Source organism: Myodes glareolus, chromosome 23 (assembly GCF_982192425.1).
Source record: "Myodes glareolus chromosome 23, mMyoGla1.1, whole genome shotgun sequence".
Taxonomy (NCBI): Eukaryota; Metazoa; Chordata; class Mammalia; order Rodentia; family Cricetidae; genus Myodes; species Myodes glareolus.
In genome coordinates this window covers 42,721,134-42,741,467 of record NC_142048.1, presented here as the reverse complement: position 1 = coordinate 42,741,467, position 20,334 = coordinate 42,721,134, and positions in this window count along the sequence as shown.

The window sequence follows — 20,334 nt, the reverse complement described above, 5'->3', positions numbered from 1 at the left end:
TCTGAACTTTTCTACAGCATCTCTCAAGGAGATTGGTGAGTAATAGTTCATTAATGCATTTTTGGTCCTACTTAGCTTTTTTCCAAGTGGTAAATTCTAAATAAATATTAGTTACTATTATTATTTAGCAGTCCAATAGAGAAATATGTTTATAGGCAAGTGAATAGCAAAGGTCATCTAAGAAACATTTTAGAATACATGTATATATAGGATTAATCAAGTAAATATTACTTACTATTATTATCTAATAGTCCACTAGAGAGTTTGAAATGTGTTTATAGTCAAATAAATATTAAAAAAGAAAGTGCATATAAATACTTAGGGAAGAAAGTATGTGTTATATATATATATAACACACACATATATATACATATATATATATATCCGTATGTATATATATATATATGTGTCTGTATATGTGTGTATGTGTGTGTATTGACTTAATAAATATAGGCAGTAAATTTGAAAGTATAAGCCCTTAAAAATCATTTATTGAAAGTATTGTGATATGATGAGTATTGCTTAACTTATATGTAAAACAGCACTTTAGATATATGTAAGCACATTCATATGATTGTCTGTTATATGTGTTTTCATAAATATAACATATATAATATATATATACTATATAAGCATACATATACACACATGTACATAAGTTCACGTATAACTTGCACAAGCAACATCATCTTATCACAATACTTTCAATATTGATGGTTCTATCGCTCAATCTTTTTACATTATTAATGTTTCTATGAAAATAAACAAATACCCTGATACAGATATACAATTTCTCCCTGAGGGAGTGGTGTTGCCATTCTTGTGTAAAGTGGAGACTGTATGGAATTTAACTTATTTTCCATTATTTGAAGAAATAATCTATTTGCATGTTAACGATAGTTATAGCATTTGGGAAGTAAGTATACTTTTTTGTTGTAGGAAGGTGGTTTAAAAGATTCTTTGACCAATTTTCGTTCTAAATAACCCTTACTATAAATTTCATATTTTCCCCTCATTTCCTTTTCCTCATCTCCCATAAACACTAAATCATATAAAGAAAACTAAAGAAAATGATGAGACAACAGAGAATTTTAAAAAAAAAAATCTATTGAGAAGAAATATGTCCTGATTGAACATGGTAGTCTCAGCTTGTTAACTAATTTCTGTTTATTGCCTGAAATATGTGCATTCTCTGTTTTACATGTCACTAAGAAAATGACGAGGGGACATCCTGGAATCATGTATCCATTATGAGATAGTGTTTTCATAGGAACCTAGGCTTATGCTTAAATTTTCCATAAGAATTTCTTTTTTTTTTTTTAGTAATTTTATTAAATTATAAAAAGTTTCCATTTACGCCCCTCCTCCCAACGCCCTCCCACTCCCCCCCTCCCTCTCCTCCTCCCTCTTTGTCCCCAAGGGAAGGCAGGGTCTCCTGCCCTGTGGGAAGTCCAAGTTCCTCCCCCCTCACTCCAGGTCCAGGAAGGTGAGCATCCAAACAGACTGGATCCCAAAAATCCAGTATATGCAGAGGAAACCAGTCCCAGTGTCATTGTCAATGGCTTCTCGGAAAGACTGCAGGCCAGCCACATTCAGAAAATCCGGCCACATTCAGAGAATCTGGTTGGATCACATGCTCGTTCAGTCACGGTCCATCTGGCCTTGGTAAACTCTCATTAGATCCGACCCCTTGTATCAGTGGGTGATAGTATCCCTCGCAGTCCTTCGTCATTTTCTTCCTCCTTTTGCTCCTCGTTTGGATCTTGGGGGGCTCAGTTCGGTGCTCCAACGCGGGCCTCCATCTGTATCGTCATCCAACGCCAGATGAGGAGGATACCAGAAAATGGAAAGACCTCCCCTGCTCTTGGATTGGGAGAATCAACATAGTAAAAATGGCAATTCTACCAAAAGCAATCTACAGATTCAATGCAATCCCCATCAAAATCCCATCAAACTTCTTCACAGACCTTGAGAGAACAATAATCAAGTTTATATGGAAAAACAAAAAACCCAGGATAGCCAAAACAATCTTATACAATAAAGGAACTTCTGGAGGCATTACTATCCCTGACTTCAAACTCTATTACAGAGCTACAGTATTGAAAACAGCTTGGTATTGGCATAAGAACAGAGAAGTCGACCTATGGAATCGAATAGAAGACCCAGATACTAACCCTCAAACCTACGAACACCTAATTTTTGACAAGGGAGCTAAAGGTATACAATGGAAGAAGGAAAGCGTCTTTAACAAATGGTGCTGGCATAACTGGATGTCAACCTGTAGAAGAATGAAAATAGATCCATATCTATCACCATGCACAAAACTCAAGTCCAAATGGATTAAAGACATCCATAAGAATTTCTGAGCATAAGCATACACTTATCTCAAAGAACCTAGACTTACGCTTGAATTTTGCACAAGTATTTCTGAGCAGAAGCATGTCCTTATCTCCAGCTATACAGTGACCTAGAAGATAATAACATTGCCGAGCATTTATCGAGCATTCCCTCTCTCACAAGAAACTCTACTTAGAATTTACAGTGTGCCTCCCAGTTTTGCAATCCAAATGCCCCTGGAAGAAGAGACATTAAAGTTTAGAGATTAATGCACAATTTGTTTAGGCCCTCAGCTATCATCACGTTAGTGGGCACTGCTCAGGGTTCACTTTCTAGCATTGCTGGTGAAGGATGTGAGGGAAGACTGAAGGTCTCCCACCTGTTCTGCTTTCTTTGCCTTGAAGTGTAGACTCTAAAATGCAGCTCTTTTTCAAGAAAGCACATACACACGTGAAAAGTGGGCTTTGGCTGGTCATTGTCTCACAACTCAGCGACCTGTTACTATGTTCTATAGAACAGGTGAATCCTTCTGTAGCTATTACAGTAAGATATTCCTGTGAGCCACTTTTAAAAGAAAGGTTGCTTGCAGTAGGCAATGACTTACTAGCTGACAGTCTGTATACAGACAGACTAAGTTCCTTCATGCCTCCCTGATATATATTCACCTTGATGCAAAATTCTCATGTAATTTTAAAGGCCTGTCTCCTTTTAGCTCTCCACAGCTAAAAAGATCTTGATTTCTTTTTTGTTTTTTAAAAAACTGATATCTGACACAAAATTAATTACGAAAGCTTATGTTGATTTAAATATTGTTTCAGTATAAGTCAATTGCTTTTATTGCCATTGAATCAAAAATATTCATGTTATAGAGAAACTTCAGTACAATTTGGAAAATTCACAATGATAAATTTAGGTGTGATGTAAATGGAACAATTTTGTCTTTAATCATGTCACCAGGCTTCTGTTCAGGAGTGTAATCTGCTTAAACTGTGTGACTCCTTTCTCTCATGGAACAAAATGAAAGCAGGGTTTATGACATTTGTTTGCTTTTTCACCAGCAATTTTCTTTGACAGACTCAGGGCTCACAGCAATGGGGAAGGGCTGCCTGCCAGACAGACCTAGAATGTTTCAGCAAAATTTCAATATTGTCCCTTTCCTTCATGACTACATGACAACATGTAAGGGAATTGCTGTGAATTCATTGTATTCTCACAGACATTGTACATATATAATGAAATATAATCCAATGTACAACCCCGGTTGGTAGATTTAATAGTTAGGAATACATGTGTTGGGCTTGCCAGCAAATACATGGATGTATGGCAGTACCTGCCTCTTTTGGAGCCAGCCAATCATAGCAGTAGGAATGGCTTCTAGAAGAGTAGAAATAGAATTAGAGAGACTGACCCCCATCCACAGGGTAAAATTGTTTACTTGATCTCTCCTTTACTTCTCATAGTTGGGTCTATATAAACTGATAAAGGATCACACATACTTAAGAAACCTCCTTGAGTTCAACAGTCTCAGCAGTCTATGAATGTGTTTCCTAAGAATCAGTCATGCAAAGCTTCGATTGAAAAATGTGTTTCAGGACAGACCTGAAGTGAGCTTGAAATACATGTCTGAATCAGTGGCCAGAAAATGTGGAGTGTCTGTGGGTCATAAAACAAAACAAAAAACAGCATTAATCTTATCATTTGTCCTTTGTATAAAACATCTACCTCCTTTGCATTCCCTGAAGTTATTCTTATCTTCTCAATTGTCTAATATCCACCTTAGTTTTCCTTTATTTCCATTTTTTTGTTTCCTTTCAACCCACCACATGGGTATATTAAAAGCTTTTGACTATTGTCACGCTGATGATATATATATATATATATATATATATATATATATATATATATATATATATATAATTTGATCATGGCAAAGAACAGATAGCCCCAAGAGCCTCTGCCTTGTTGAACATTGCATGATCAGAAATGAAAATGTGTTTTTTCTTTCTTTCTTTTTTTTTTTTAAGAAACACTTTTGAGAATTTCTGCTTTGGTCTTCCTACTTCAAATCGCCATGTTACACATGCTACTGAGAGCTGAAAGCTTTCTAAACCGAACAAACAGTCCCAGTGTCTAAACTGTAAATATGCCACACTGAATAATGCCAGTCAAAATAAATGCGTAGATGACAGCGTGTAAGCACAATATTGTCTTCAGAGATGCTCTGTCCACTTGTTGAACATCCTGAGAAGGCCTGAGGCTAGGTTTTCCATGTGTCAGTGCTTCACACATTTCCCTACTGACAACATGCCTGATTCCACCCGTTTCAATTTGTTCGGGAGAAACTCTTGTTTGTGGACTATGCTTTAAAAAGAAAGCAGATATGCTCTGGGAATAGACATTTCAATATTCTGAGTAAAGAATAATGGGCAGAAGTATTCTCCTAATAAGCCAGACAGTACTTCCAACTGGCACTTTTACAACCATTTTGTTGGTCTAAGTGACAGATTTGCCATTAACCAGTTTGGGAAAAGACAATTCATCATTCTGAGGGCTCAGTTCTCTCATCTGTGAAAGACAGCAATCACACTAAGTCATCATTAACATGTCTCCTGGCTCCAACATTCTGACTCTAAGTGTGAGCTGGTCTGCACGTCAAAGGCAGACTCTCCTGCCCTTCTCCGGGTAGTAGGTACCTAGACATACTAGATAAAACCTGGCTGTAAAAATTGTTAGAATTAATTCAACAGTGGTGTTGTCATGATTGTTTATTTTTGTTACTTGTAAAATATTAATTCAAATTTCTACTAAAATACATGGTATTATAGTTCATTATGACATTTCAAATAGATTCGTCGGCTCTCCTCTCACTGCCTCCTTCCTCCCTTGTTCCCTTCTTTTGGGTAGGAGTTTCCGCTTAGATTAGATTCTACATCCAGGGAAATTCATTCAGATGTAGGATGTTATAGGGGGCTGATGCAACAGGATCTTCTCAGGTGAGGTGAAACATTCCATCCAGCCAGGAAACTCCTTCAGCTCAGGAAATAAATACAGTGAAGGCTTCAGGGAGCTTACAAATTAACTAGCTACAGTAGGCCAGGCCCTCCCCAGGCATCAACTCTAAGGACCCAGAGTAGAGACTTTCAGGCAAGTTGGACTTTTGAATCAGAAAGACATCAGATGAATGGCCTCGTAGAGGCTTAGAGCTGTTCTGATGACAGGAAGAAACAGATCAGTTTAGGAGAAGCAGACTAGACAGACAGCCTGGAAAAGACTTTATAAAAAGAATTACCTGGAAAGGCCATCCTCCAACGCTCTGAAAAGGAGAAGTATGAAAGGATATTCCGAAGAACAAGACAAAGCAAAGAAGCCTAACCTTGGTTTAAGGTTCAGTGTCTGATTATTTAACTCCCATGATTGTAGCGTTGTATTATTGCAGGTACAAAATCTAAATATAATTTGTCTTAGGCTATCGTTAGAACCCATAATACCTTTCCTCCCCTACTTCTGTGCCTGTCTTAACATCCTTGTGACAAACTTTTGGGTTGTATTAGATACAACAGATTTTCCTAGCTGAAAAGCTGTAAAGTGTATCCTCAGGTAGCATCAGAGGCAGATCACAGAGCTTTCTCTGATTTGTTCTCACCCATCTACCAAATATTGCAAGGTTCTTTAATTTATGATTTTCTTTGTTCTGATACTGTAAAAACTTCTTTGAAGTGTTACTAGAACAGTACATGGAATTTGAGCTAACATAAATTTGTTTCGAACCATGGTAAAGTGAATTTGGCTCTAGAATAGACTATCTCTTATTCCCTTAAAGTAGGAGTTGTTTTGAGGTCAACAATACTAACATATTGCTATCATCTACTTAAAGGCTAATAATGCTGCACAGCAGCATCTACGGCTTGTGGCAGATTTGCCCACTTGACTGGCTTCCTACCTGGTAGGTAGGTATATCTACCCATGTATTTCAAAGGTGTTTTGATTTGTGGTTTTCTTTCACCCTGTTGCTATAAAAACTTTGTGAGCCTTTTTCTATGTTGGAACCTTATATTTGTAGTAACGTCAATCTGTTTCCTTAGGGCACGGTGACTTATATTTGCCTCCAGAGGAACTTCTCTCTTCTCCTCTTTGAGGTGAGAGCAGTTATTTTTGTGTCAATAGAGAAAAATAAATTTGATATCTATGACTAAACTATCCAATACAACATTAATTTAAATGTTTTAAAATACTTAAAAGCATTCAGTGACAATGAACAAAAGAGATAGGCCAATTAAAATTATTTCAATTAGTTTCAAACTAGTTTTCTTTGAGATTTCATTAAGATATAATCCATGTGGGTATTCTAATGCTTGAGCATTGTAAGCAATTCATTTATATTTAGCATTCATTTGCTTAAATATTCATTTGGGATAGTTTTGTATGTAAAACAGAACAAAGGAATATCTTTCTTACTACCAAAATCCTGGAGACAAACAAAAATGCAGTCACTTTTTATTATCATTTTTATTATGTGCTTCATAAAGAAAATATCTACTTAGAGTCTCTTTTGTGGCTGGGGAAGTTTCGAGTCAGAGTGGAAGGTCACAAAGCTAGAACAGCAGCAAGTACTTGCATAACACTTATATTCTGGAACTTAATGGGCAGTGGGTAGATTAGGACTCTTGCTAATGAAATACAGCTAGAGAAAATAGTATTGAGATATCATTTCTCAACTGCTGGCCTTAGCAGTTGGTTCAATGGAGTTCTATTCACAAAGGCCATTCCTGCCTCTGTTTCTTGACGGGTTCTCATTATGTTTTCTTCTAACAGTTCCAGTGCTTCATAATAAAGAGAACGATCATGAGTTGCTCAACCCCAAACTGGCAAATCTATAAAACAATCCTACAACCAAGACCCACTGAACATCACAGAAGGGTGTAAGAGCCAAAGGACCAGGATGTCTGCTATGAGATGTCTTCCATATTTGGCAGTGAAGCTGTTCTTGTGAAATCTCAACAACATAGCCATGTAAACAAGACCACACAATAACAACACCAATTAACATGCAGAGACAGTTAAAAAAAATTTTATCAGGCCCAGTCCCTAAATTAAGAATTACAAGATATTAATGGTTACTGAGAGAGGTAATATCAGTTTACTTCAGGAATGAGTGCCTTAATAGGTATCCATTTCCAACTTAAACATATGTACACTCATGTGCAACTAAATAAGGTAGTGATATTTTATTTGTACTTTAATAAAAAAAAGCTTGCCTGAAGTTCAGAGAGTAAAACAGCCTCACTGATCAGCCTTACAGATCAGGCAGTGGTGACACATATCTTTAATCCCAGTAGCCACATTAGTTTGCCATAGAAACTGGGTGGTAGTGGCACACGCCTTTAATCCCAGCACTAGAGAGGAACATAAGATGGGAGGAGACAACTCTCATACACAGTCTCACTGTGAGGTTCTTGGAGGCAGGATCACCATTTTGAACTGAGGTAGAGGTAAGAGACAGTGGCTGCCTGTTTTGCTTTTCTGAATTTCCAATTTCTGACTCTGGGTTTTTATTAATCATGCTACATTTGATACAGAACTTTGGAAGTTGCTTACAATGTACTTCCTGTTTACTTAGGTAATATATCTTTCTGGGGTCTTTGACGAAGCTGAGACTATATAGTTACAATTATAGTTTTTCTTAATTATGATAAAGGATAAAATATAAAACTTTAGATTCACAAAGATAGGGTGGATGATTTTCCTTAATTTGCCAAATATAAATGGACCAAAATTCTTGCTTAAAAATTATTTTGTATATGTAATTTTACTATGTTAAATTTAAAGCCTTTTCTTTTCAAGACATGGTTTCTCTCTAGCTTTGGTGGCTCTCCTGGAATTAGCTCTTGTAGACAAGGCTGGCCTCGAACTCACAGAAAACTTCCTGCCTCTGCCTCTGAGTGCTGGGATTAAAGGCATGCCCAGCTTAAAGTCTTTCTTTTTAATTAGAAAGAAAAGAGATAATGTGAGGTATTCTTCTGTATATGTGCTACTTTTATTGGTTGATGAATAAAGTTTTGGCCAATGGCTTAGCAGAGTAAAGCCGGGTAGGAAATCTGAATATATATATATATATATATATATATATATATATATATATATATATTTAGAGAGAGAGAGAGAGAGAGAATAGGCAGAGTCACAAAGACACCATGTAGTTACTGAACGAGAAAGATGTCAGAACATTACTGATAAGTCACAGCCTTGTAGTGATACAAAGATTAGTAGAAATGTGTTAATTTAAGATGCTGGATCTAGCTAGGAATATGACTGAGCCTTTGGCCAAATAGTGTTGTAATTAATACTGCTTCTGTGGAATTATTTGGTTCTGAGTGTCTAGGAAAGGAAAGTGAAGTCTCCATCTACAAAATGAACTCTTCCCAGTTAAAGATCAGGTAATGAATTTAAGAAAAAGAAGACAGCAGGAGTTGCATAGCATAGAGAGAAGGGTAGAAATGATATGCACTGTACAGTATGGAAGTAAAATTTTAAAGGAAATTTTAAATTAAAGGAGTAAGATGAACAAAACCACAAAATTCCAAGTTAAAATAAGATGCATGTATACAATGCTTAATAGTCAAACATATTTAATTTTTCTAACTTCTTAAACCTTTTGCAAATTTTAGTAAACAGACAATGAATGTGTGCTTTATCGGTAAAAAAAGATGTCTATATTTACAATTATATACCAGAAATAAAGTGAAGTGAAAGAATGACTAAAAGCTTTCTAAATAGATAAACAACCTGAGATGTTTATACAATAAACTGTTATCCAACAAAGACTATGTCTGACATGAAGTTACTCCTTAGAAATCCCTACAGGAAGGCAACAGTAAAGCTGAGAAATACAGTTCAGCTCAGACAGAATCCCTATCTTCAACGGCTAACTCGAAAATAAAACTCTCCAGGCAAGAACAACAAAAAGTGCATGTCCTCACATCCTCCTGCCCTGCAGGGCCAGAAAAGGCCATACTGGAGGGCAGCCATATGAGGGAACCTCAAGGAAAGGACAACAACGTCTTTTTATTCCCCACTAAAACCCTAAGAACACCGAATCTGCAGAGACCACAGGTTCCCAGTGGTTCCCCACTACCTCATGCAAAAGCAAGTAGATCCTACAAGAGGAGCTAGAAAGATCAGAGAACTTCACCTTTCAATTCAGCTCAGCTTTGCAAGAAACACGCTCAGCTCATCATATCCAACTCCCACGGGACACTGCAACTGAAAAAATATAACAGGTAAAAACATATCAAGTCAAAAACATAACCAGATGCTTAAATCCCAGAGTAGTAGCACAACAAATGACATTCAAAGACAGCATAATTCCCCCCAATTTTTAAATCTATAGTAATGACCACTATTGAGACTGAGTTGATAATACCTGAGAGAACTCAGAAGAATTATTATGAAGCATGTCCAAAGAAACTCAAAGAAAAAAACCATGTTATGAGTTAGGCATGGTGGTTAACTCCTTTAATCCCAGCAAAGACGAGGCAGACGCATGCAGATCTCTGCAAATTTGAGGGAAGCCTGGTCCACACGACCATCTCAATTGGTAGAGCATGGGAATGTTAATCTCATGGTTATGGGTTCTTTGACCATGTTGGGTGTAAAATTATCTGGACTGATTTTGGTCTGCCAGATCCCAAGTAATGACTTGGAGACTTCTTATTAATTATGAAAGCTTGGTCTTAAATTAGGCGTGTTCACAACTAGCACTTAAAACAAGTTGACCATTTATATTAATCTACAATTTGCCACTTGATTTGTTACCGTTCCTCAGGGCAGTATGTGCCATGTCCTCTATGTCTGGCTGGTGAATTTTCTCCTCTCTGATTCTTTCCTTCAAGTTTCACCTATTTTCCATTGCATGCTATTGGCTGCTTGGTTCTTTATTAACACAGTCAGAAGGTACAAAAAGATTATCCCTTGAGAAGACACACCAAATTACACAAAAATAAAGGCTCTTGAGGACAAGCATATTATTCACCTAAAAGTTAGAAGGTCCTGGGAAGATGTAGCACTGAAAGACAACAACTGCCAGCTCAGACTATGATACCCAGCTAGGTTGTCTGTCATAATTGAAGGGAAAAATCAAATCTCTCCATTGCAAAGATGAACTAAATGAATTTATATAATTAAGTCAGACTATATAAAATACTCAAATGATTTTTTTTTATCTTAAAAGAAAACTTAAACTACCCATGAAGTCATGGATAAAAGTAAACTATATCAGAATAATAATTAAGAGAAGATAAAAATTTAACAAAATAGCAAAATGACAGGGAGCAACATGCATAATAACTTTGGATATCAATGGTATCAATTCCATGGCCTACATATAGAAAACAGCATATTGGACTAAGAAAGTAGAAAATAATTATTTGCTCCCTCCAAGAAGCAAAACTCACCAGAAAATACAGTTCCATATAAATGGGCATTGGGAAAAAGCAGCTGCTACTCTTCTAATATATAACAAACTAGACTTCAAATTTAAACTAGTGAGAAACAGTAATTATACTGTGTAGGGATACAACCCATCACTAAGGCATTATTACTCTAAACATATGTGCCTAAACACAGGTGTACCCTTTTCCTAAAACAGATGTAAGTAGATGCAAAGCCATAGATTAACCTTAACAAAATAGTAGCTGGTGTCTCCAATACCATGCTCTCCTCAATTTACAAGCATTTTCAACAAATGAAAGAGAAATAAATAAAATGACTTTTCTGATCAAACATTTAACTAACATCTATAGAACATTCCAACCAAGCACTGCAGAATACATTGTCTTTTTAAACGCCCAAGGTACTATCTCCGAAATGTATCTTACATTAGGACACAATGTTATACTAACCATTCTACTTAAAAACCCACACGATCCCTTTTATCTGATCATAGTGGAATAATACTATTAGTAAATTACAAGAAAGACCCTAGAACATGTGCAATTCACGGATATCAAACAACACATTATTGAAAAAAAGAGGGGATTCTTGAAGAAATCATGATGAAGATAAAATTATTCCTAGAACCACACGAAAGCAAAAACACAGCATATTCAGACCTATGGGATACAATGATAGCTGTCCTAAGAGGAAAGTCTGTAGCTGTAAATACTTATATGAAGAAATCAGAGGAATGTAAAATAAATAATGATAAATCCTAAGCTAACCATACAAAACAAGTAAGTCAAAGCCCAAATCAGGAGATGGAAACAAATTATTATAAGCAATAAATAAGATAATGAAATGAAAACAAACAAAATATCAACACTAAGCATCAATGAAACAAATAGTTCTTTGAAAAGTAGGATGAGCAGGCACTTACCCATACTAACCAAAAGAAAGAGAAGGTACAAAACAGTTGAAACAAAACTTATCTTCTGTGTTCCCCAGATCTTATGTTAATGTTAGTATAAAGACAATCTAACTTCTAAATGTCTCCTAGTCTACAAAATTTCAAACTTTTATGTTTTGAGCAACTGTGAAAAAATAAGAAATAAGTTATATGCTTTCTTATTTCAGGGGCAAGAACAGGCACCATATATTTACAGCGAAAACAAAGCCAAACCACATCAGGGGGTATAACTATCTCAAAGCACAATGTCTGAGAATTGCAAACGAACTTCTGGATTCCTAAGGGATTGGGTAAGCACATCTCTGACTCTTCCACCCACAGTATACACAGCTTGTCTCCTAAGTTCAGGTTGGCTGTACTTACAGTGGTCCCATGGTCCTGGCATTACAAATATGCTGGGATCTCCATTCTGACTGAAACTTCATCACCAGTAAACTCTGCTGGCTTCTCTTGAGAAAGACTCTGACTTTAGTAAACAGTGGCAAGACTCAACTCTCTGACTCATCTTGCCTTTCAGTACTAGCACCATGTGGAAAACACATTGCCAACTCCTGCTGCCAATTTGATGTGTATCCTTGGTCCTCTGTGAACAACTGCTTCTGTGTGCCAACCCTGAGGAAATATTCCTCAGATGGTTTCACTTCTTTGATGCTGTTTTATTAATTATAATTATAATTAATTAATTATAACTGATTTATTAGCACTAACTGGCCAGAATCTATTGTCCAAATAAAGCAAAGTTTTACATCCCCAGCTACTTACTCCAAAATACTGTACAGACAGTTCTAAGAGAGTCTTTCCTTCTCTCTGAAATTTTATATGCCAAACCTTTATCCTCTTCATTTGCTTTTGTATTATCCACAGTAGAACAAAACATCATAGTAAGCTCTCAGCCAGTCGTTCTCAACCTTCCTAATGCTGTGACCCCTTAATATAGCTACTCATGTTGTGGTGATTCCCAGCTATAGAATTATTTTGTTGCTACTTCATAATAATAATTTAACTACTGCTATGTATTACAGTGCAAATATATGTAATGCATGATATCTCAGATGTAACACTCCAAAGGGATTACAACCCACAGGTTGAGAATCACTGAAGCATGTAAAAACTCAACACTGTAGCCCAATGTTCTGAACACTTCTACAATCATTCCCCCCAAACAATATGATCAGGTGTATCTGAGCTGTATTACAATGCCTGGTATCAATTTCTGTTCCCATTTGCTTTCTGCTGAGATGAAGAATACCATGATAAAAATCTTCTTAGGGAAGAAAGGATTTATTTGGCTTTCGGATTGCAATCCCTCATCAAGTTAACTCAAGGAAGGAACATAGAAGGATTAGTGGAAACAATGACCATGGAGATAGAGAGAGAAAGAGAGAGAGTAGATAGAGAGATGATAGACAGATAGATTATATATATATATATATATGTGTGTGTGTGTGTGTGTGTGTGTGTGTGTATAGAAAGAGAGAGAGAGATGATAGAATTTCCACCTCTGCCTATCTCCATCCATCTCCTACCATGTTCCCATAATCTTGCTGCTTTTAAATTCATTATCACTTTTTAAATATATATATTTACACATATATACGAGCACATGTGCACACACACACACACACACATATATATATATATATGTGGAAATGATTGGGTACATTTAAAGTTGTTCATATGTATATATGTTTACAACTGTCCACTTATATTAAATAATTTATCAGGAAATTTGTTCTTGGGGAAAACTAATGTTTCCTCTCCAGGCCTCTCTAGATAGACTTTGATTGGCTGTCAGTTACATCCCAGGTCCACATTCTTAGGGCTCCTAACACAAGTAAATTAGCAATTGGAAAACTTTCTGTCAGACATATCTCCAGTCAATCTGATGGAGGCACTGCCTTAACTGAGGCTTCTTTTTCCAGGTATGTTAAGCTGAGAACAAAACCAATCAGGTCAGAGGGAGAGAGAGAATGAGTGTGGAGGGGTAGGGATGTTTAACAGGTACAAGGAGAAAGTAGAATGTAAGAGATGAGGTAGGATGTGTTCAAGGCACACTGTATACTTGCAGGAAATGTTCTACAAAGAAGTAAAATATATTCAAAAGTAAGTAAATGTTTAGGATAAATTGTAAAAAACTCATCTTATAGGGTCCTTAATCCAGAGGAAAGACAAAGACTATACAGAGACATATATGGTGATATAGGATATGAGATTTATTACTAAGTGTGAATCTCAAACATTAAACTACTGGAATTTTCCTGCTTTATTTCAGTGAAGTCTATGTATGCATATATAGGGCTAGTGCTTTTCTTTGTTTACATTTTTTAAATGTAAGAACTTTGAACAAAATTTTCTACATAAAATATATTTTTGTATATAAATATAAAACATGAAGTGTAAAAGTTAAAAGGAATGAAAATAATGAAAAATTAAATTATGAAGGTACATAATCATAAAGACGCAATTTCTTTAAAAAAAACCAACCTTATTTTCTACGAGGAATTGAGAGAGCTGTTTGCTGCATTGAAAAACAGCTGCAGTTAATCTAGTAATTATTAGTTGTATTTAAAACACTTTGTAATTTTGTTATGAATATGGAAATGAATCTAGGCTACATTTGTGACTAAACACCGCATAATAATCCAGGGAGAATGTGACATTTGTGGAGACATTTAAAAATGAAACAAAAGTTATAAAACAAAATTATTAACTTTTTGCAAATAAAACAAAAGGGCCCGGCACTGATAGAATTCAATATAAATCAGACTTAAACCAATAATAAAAACTTATGCAATTCCTTCAGAGTCTTTCACCTTTTCAGACCTGTAGGTACAAGTGAGGCAAGATAAACAGGGAAAACTACAGGGGCATGAGAAGGGAAGAAACCTCTTACCTCAGAATCAGGTGGAAACTTCTTGCTAGCTGAGAGTAAAGAAATGCAATATGATTACCAATATTTCTTGTGAAGTGGCCAGACAGAGACAAATACAGTATTACACAGAGGTGTTCTGAATAAAATATTTAAAATAACAGTGAATACTGCGCAAGTCCAAGCATGGATGTGTTTTCTCTTTTCCCATTTTGAAACCTACAATTTCTCAGGAAATGATATTTATAGTAAAAGAAATGTTTTAACACTCTGTGAAACTTGTGGACCTGTGTTTTTTACATATCATCTTACAATCCAAGAGCAGCATCACTAGACCTATATTTTCATTTATTGAAAAATAAGGGAGCTATTAGAATCTTACGCATGGCACTGTGGCGTGATCTTTAGAAGTTCACTCAAGGGCAGCTCTTGTCTCTGACCGAGCTTCTTTCCTTCTAAATACTTCTGCTTCAAACTCTGCTGAAACACCTGCTCAAGACTATCCAGCCCAGCTTCACAGTAGCTCATCTTGAAAATCATTCCTGTGCAAAGTCAAGACTCTGGATTTCCTTGAGTTGGGGACCTCTGAAAAGAAATGCTCAGGATGCTGCAGGGACAGCATGGAACTGTGGCTCTAGGATCACACTGCAGTATCCATGACATAGGGAAATCAGAAAATTTCGTGATGACTTTAACAATGGATACTGATGTGATGACTGAGAAGAGTAAGGTGTTTATCACCACGTCCTTGAATTGATCCCTCTGTTTCCAAGATCCTTGATACGTCAAGGGGACAATTGACACTCAGAAGACTCAGCTTTGACAGTACAAATGAGGGGTGCGTCATTTACTCCCTTTAGAGTAGAGGAATTTGTTTCCTGCAAAGGTGTTAGGTCAGTTAATCAGTAGAATAATGCTGGTCATACAAGACAAATGAAGCTAAGCAAATGGTTACAGTGTTGGTGTGTTTTAACCTATGCAACCCCTTGCCTCCTCTGTGGTAAGCAATGGTTGAAGGAGTGCTGTGGAGGTAACACATGATCTCAGTACAACCAGGAGCCTCTGGACCATCCAAGTAGCCATGATTAACTTCCATATTCCTTTCAGACTCTTGTATACTTCTTTTGATACATCTTCTTCTACTAACTTGCAATCAAATTTTTATCTTGCATACAGTTTGCATGCCAGAAATATTCTTTGGAATCTTGCAGTCTATCCTGCTGCCATAGTGCAGCTATACTGTACATGTCGCTCAACTCTATGGTTTAATCACGGGGGGCAAACATGACAGAAAGAAAGAAAGAAAAGTCCTCACTTTCAAAGCGGTTCATAGATCAGTAATTCAATAACTTATTTAGATGCACCTAAGTGCATTACTTAGACAGCAATGAAATAGGGCTTTCTAGGCTCTTCAGTAAATTGTTAAAGATATAATGATTCAATAATTTTAATATGTATCCCTGAACACTCCTTGGTTCCTGAAGCTTCCAGCAATGATAATATCTCTTTGTATACATAATCCTCGTCTGTCAATCTTTCTTCTTAGACCTTGGTGATATTATTTTCATAGATTGATGATGGAATTTTTATATCACTCGGTCCCTGCATGCCTAGCCATCCCTTTTACTTTTCTATAAATTGCTAATTTCATTTGTTGTCTGTGTTTGACTATTCTGAATAGAATTATGTTTACTGTTTGGTTGCTGGCAAATAGGTCATTTTCTCAATTGTATTTAGAGGCAATAGTTCACTTAAAATGTTTTTAACCTGATTGCAGCAGAAAAGGTGTCTTATCAAATATTCAGTAGCCACATAATAATAACAATCAACATTCACTGGATGTGTGTCACATTCCCAGGCTGTTCTATGCAAGTCGCATGAATTTAGTTCTCTTCTTTGTCAAATATCCACATTTAGTGAATAGATACTATTATAATTCTTAGCTTCCAAAGAGAAGTAACAGAAACATAATAGAGGCTTAATAGCTCAACAATTGTAGTAAACACAGCAAATGTCAGACTGGGGCCATTTCAGATAAGTTTCTTAATGAAGCACATTATTTCAAAATAGTTTGCTGAGCACTTAGTAAGAAGTTTCCTTAGTTTATATTTCTGCCAGTGCTGCCAAAAGAGGGTTTAACCATATTGCTTCCTATATTACCAATCAAAAATGGAAAAGTTGGGCACTGGCAAGATGGCTGGGGGTGTGGGTGCTTTTAAAATACTGCAGGGCTTTTAAAAGTCAGGTTGTATTATTTTGTTATACTGTTAGCATAAACCGTGGGACAAAAATGAAATGAAAAATTATAGTTTCATAGCAATGTGTCTGTGTGTCAAGTAAACAAGGGGCTAATTGGGCTGTTTGCTTCTGTCAACTAGATACAAACCTAGATATATTTGGGAAGAGGCAATTTCAAATCTTAGTTTGCCAAATTTCCACCATGAAATTGTCCTGTAGAAAGTTATTGAAGCACAGGCACTCCCTCTTTCCGGGACGCGCCTACAGTGCAGGCCCAGCGTGCAAGGCAGCTGAGCTGGGGAAATTTTATGGCCCCAGGGGGAAGGTGAAATATAGGAATAGTCATTGTGGGTGATTCCACTTAAAACAGTGGGAATTTATCATGAAAATAATGGCATATATTATAAAAACTAGTCAAATAAAGAGTAATGAAAATTAGAAAATTGTAAAATGTATGCATTATAGTGCCTCTAAAGATTATGTGTATTTTTATTAGATAAGGTGACAAAATCATATATATGCATATGTGTAGTGTGCACAGTGTATAGTGTGTATAGTGTGTGTATGGATTTTTTTCTTTTTAATTAAATTCTTTTCTCTGGAAAAAAAAATTGTCCTGTAGATAAGACTGTTGGGCATTTTCTTGCCAGTCTACTTCGGCAAACAAAACCCTGGTGATAGTGGTCCTGAACTGTATAAGAAGAAAGCAAACTGAACAAGCCATGGAGAGGAATTCAGTAATCAGTCCTACTCTGTGGCCTCTGCTCCATTTCAGTATCTGGATGCCTGCTTTGAGTATCTGCCCTCGCTTCTCTTCGGATGAACTGTAATGTGAAATAAACCCTTTCTTCTCCAAGTTACTTTTGATCAATAGAAAGCAAACCAGAACCCCAACCTACTTCATGTTCTGCAAAGTCTCTAGAATACTATAATAATTCATTATTAATGGAATGAGTAAACAAATGTGTGAGCTCATACGTTCTTAGGTTTTCATGTTATCATAATTTATAGGAAAAAACTCAAGGTAATAGAAGCTCATCGGAGGAGAAACAATTTTGAAAATTTAGCCTAATTTTCCGAAAGTAGTAGGTACTAATACAAGAATTCCCATGAATCGAGTTTCATAAAGAAGATAAGGTTTATCCTTCATGCTTTGGAAGCTGAAGCCTATATTTTGTTAATATAGGAACTACATCCTTGAACTTTTCAGAAGTAATTTATCAAGGAAAAGTTTAAGCATACATAACTTGAAAGTAATAAAGAAAAATCTATATTCTAGTAATTTTATTCTAAAAATAAAATTTATCACATGTTCTTAATAACAAAATTGTTATTGTCTTTCCTATTTCTTATTCTATTGTTTGATCTTTATAGATCATTTTATTATTGCTTTTTGAGATCAATACATGAACTTTCACTACTACTGGTTATTTTCTATTAACTAGGATCAAACATTTATATTATTAGATAAAACTGACATAGTATAAAATAACTTATATGGTAAATGTTAAGAAATAAATAAAGCTAATTAATATTTAAATTTATTTAAAATACAACATGTTGTCAACATCCTTCCAAATTCCCCTAAGGATTTTTTCCGTGCAAATCTTACCTCTATCCACTACCGGAATAAATAGCTTTTTCTGCTGGAAACTATAAGTCTATTCTAGAACTATCTTGATAACTATAACCAGTATTTCCAAACCAAGGATAGTGCATTCATAAACAGCTGGATTGTAAAATTCTCCAAGGTCAAATGCTAATTAGGAGAGCACAAAGATGTTAGAAATTATTTATCTACAAATTACATACACATGGAAAATATTTCAATAAAATTAAAATTATATATGACATAGTCACAACTAACATCATATTTAACTATGAAATGTTGAAATATTTTTCCAAAGAACATGAGTGCCCACCGTCATCATTTCTATTCAACAAAGATGTCCTAGGCAGTGAAATTAGCAAAGAGGGATAAATAAAAAAGCATTCACACCATAAAAGATGCTACTACATTATCTTTGCGCACATATGATACTCTTTTATATGCAGAAATATCTGAACATGGTATACAAATTGTTAAAGTAATAAATAAATTTGATAAAGTTATAGGATATAAAAATCAAAGAAGAAATGTTATAAACATTTCTTCAAATAGAGTAAACTAGCTAAAAAGAAATTTAGACATTCCCATTTACATAAATTTAAATATATTTAGAAATAATTTAAACCAAAGAGGCAAAACAACAATAAATGGAAACCTATAAAGTATTTATAAAGAAAATCGAAGAGGAAACAAATTTTAAAAAATGTTATCTCATGTTTATTGGTACAAGAATCAGTATCATTAAAATATCTGTACAACCAAAATTAACACACATTTAAAGTTGCCTCTTTCAAAATTTCAATGATATTTTATACAACAATTAAGAAAAACCAAAATCAACAGCTTCAGATCAATCTTAAAGGAAACAGCAAGAAAATAAAAAGGACTAGAGCTGTTTCTAATACTGTATTTGAAATCTACCACTAAGTTACAGTAAGCAAAACAACATGTTATAAATGATGTGGAGAGGACGTCTTATTTAAACAAACCTTAAAATTCAAAACACTAGCTGATCCAGAACCCCTACAATGGTGATTTGAATAAGAATGGTCCCCCTAGACACATATGTTTGAATATTGGGTCTCCAGTTTTTGGAACAGTCTGAGAAGGATTAAGAGGTGTGACCTTGTGTTAGGGATAATGTCACAGGGTATAATCTTTGAGGTTTCAAAGACCATGGCAAGCTCAGTGTCTTTCTCTTCTTTTCCTGCTTCTTACAGATCAGGATGTAAAACTCTCAACTCCCACTTCAGCCGCATGCCTGACTGCTTCCTTCCATGGTGGTTATGGACCAACCTTCTGAAACAGCAGGTAGCCTCAAATAAAATGATTTCTTTTGTAAGAGTAGCTTTGGCGTATTGTCTCTTCACAGCATTAGAACAATGACAAAGAAATCTACTAATGACTTTACATGCAAATGTCATGAAATCATTATATTTAAGAGAGAATTACAGTCTTGCTACTGCAGAATTGTTCACAGCCTAGTGTTGCTTGCACTTTTCTGTGAATACCCTCACCGATTCAGGTGCGTGCCTTCCCTTATCAAGTCCATGAGAATGGATAATTATCCTAGGGGTTGAACAGACATACAGAGAGACCAGGCTCATTCGCCAAAGGAGTAAATGGCAACTTTATTAAGCACAAGTCGGGTATATATACTAGGGGGCAGAAGGACAATAGCCCCCTTCCATCGGGAACAGGGGAAGAGGATGTCAGGCGTCCCAAGGCCAAGGAGCAGCTGCAGTGGCTTGCAGGTGGTATTACCATAACAAAAGAGGGCCAAGTTCTGTCTAAGCTAAACCCTCAGGCCTGTGCAGCGAGCAGAGAAGCCAGGAAGTCAGAGGAAAAACGGCCCGCATAGCACCTCGAGCAAAGGGGAAA